Source organism: Coptis chinensis, chromosome 8 (genome assembly GCF_015680905.1).
Source record: "Coptis chinensis isolate HL-2020 chromosome 8, ASM1568090v1, whole genome shotgun sequence".
NCBI classification, from domain to species: domain Eukaryota; kingdom Viridiplantae; phylum Streptophyta; class Magnoliopsida; order Ranunculales; family Ranunculaceae; genus Coptis; species Coptis chinensis.
The window spans coordinates 24,152,942-24,154,757 of NC_141463.1; the positions used below are offsets into that span (position 1 = coordinate 24,152,942).

At 36.2% G+C, this 1,816-nt stretch overlaps 1 long non-coding RNA gene across 1 annotated transcript; it reads right to left on the reverse strand.

The window, feature by feature from the left end:
• Nucleotides 1–264: 264 nt before the first annotated feature.
• Nucleotides 265–727, reverse strand: LOC147480688 (uncharacterized). The gene is made up of 3 exons (XR_015206351.1): nucleotides 615–727; nucleotides 422–496; nucleotides 265–347 (listed from the first exon to the last, which is right to left on the reverse strand). It is a non-coding gene; the product is annotated as an uncharacterized LOC147480688 (long non-coding RNA).
• Nucleotides 728–1,816: the final 1,089 nt, after the last annotated feature.

Below are 1,816 nucleotides of genomic sequence, written 5' to 3' on the forward strand. Positions count from 1 at the left end.
GTATACAATCACCTACGGTCAAAACTTTGCATAAAACCCTGAGGCTTTAATACAACACCACAAACAGCAAGCGATGGATGCCCGTAGCGTCTGTAGAAATGGGACGATACATCTGTATGGTGGAGTTCTACACCCTTTCTTCCAAATACCTGCATCCATTACTAACAATAATGTCACTCACTCATGCCATCACTCACATCAAGATCACTAAAACCATTTATTGGTGGGGGTTCATCACTCTCATTATCGGTTTAAAGCATCACCGGTTCATCCTCATCACTTTCATCCTTATCTTCATAAATAGTGGGTGAAAAAGTATTTGACTCATCAGCCATGTCATCATAAATCTGTTGAAAGTGAAATAGGATTAGCAAGAAGTATTATCACCAAGACCTCCTTTTATAAATCTAAGTTCACTTACCCCTACAAAAAGGTAATCCAAAACACTAGATAGCTGAAGAGCCGACTGAAAAGTTGAAACTCTAGACTCAATAATCTGCAAGACAAATAAATATCCAGATAGTAAATAAAACGGAAGTAAATCTGTGTCGGAAAACATCTGAATTTGTGGTTGCAATACAGTATACCTCTACAAGAGAGAGAGAGAGAGAGACCTGATATAAAGAATTCAGTGCACGTATAGAAGAATCTTGGAACATAATAGCTCTTGCATGTTGAAGAAGCAGACTTTTCAACCCACGGAGCGCAAAAACTAAGACTGCACCCCCGTATTAAAAATGCACAATATTAAAATCCACCAAAGTGTTTTGGAATTTGGATACAAAAATAACAACCATAAATGGAAGTGCTAATTTTGTTTTGACTCCAATCAAATTTTACTTGGATGAAAAGGGGGAGAACACAAAATGTTTTTACGTACTTTGTGAATTCAAGGTTCGATTACCTGATTTATATGGTACGAGGTAACCGGTTGAAACATTCATAAATATCGGATGTGTGTAATCCAACAACCCATGAATATCACAGACAATTTACCTTGATAACTATAGAAATCAAGAAATCCAAGAGCTTGAGAATGTCCGATGGAGTCAAAGGAGAGATTGAATTTGCAATAACACGAGAGAATCCAATGTTCCGACAAGACAAGATGCATAATGGCATTGGCAACAAATGGCCATAATATCTTTCAAGTTAACAGATACACGGCATAGGCATATTAACATCTAAAGACAAAGAATACATGCCTGGCCTCAGAAATTAATTAAAATTTTAGTAAAACTTTACTTTAACCCTATTTTGTTAGGATAAAACATAAGAGTGACAAACCTTTTAGTCTAAATGTGCAAGCAATCCAACAATAATACATGGTCATCAACAAGTAGTGCCTGCTTAAGCAACACATGAACTGAATCTGCGTAGTACCAACTTGAACTTCAGGTAAAGAACAAGAAAAAAAATATATATAAGGAGAATGTGGTAACTTGAACTAGGAGGAAACCACATTGTCCACGAGTTTGTGTTCTAGGTGCTTGCTAAGATGTGTGGTAAAGTTCGGTGTTCTTGAGTGTGTTCTTGATCCGCATTATATTGTTAAGTGTTTGTTGGATGGTAGGGGGTAGAGTGGGCAATCACTGTTTCAGCATATAAAATAAATTGCAAATTAAAAACAAGATTATCCAACACTAAAAGAAAGCTACCAAATGGCGATAACATGGTAAAAAAGTAAACGCGTCAATGCTAAATTTTGCACGGCAAATCTTCAAGGTTGCTACAAGGAAATAGATTGCTAAAAAAGTCAGAGATTGATGACATTACTATGATATCGCGACAAACAATATATCTTTGATCATCAGAA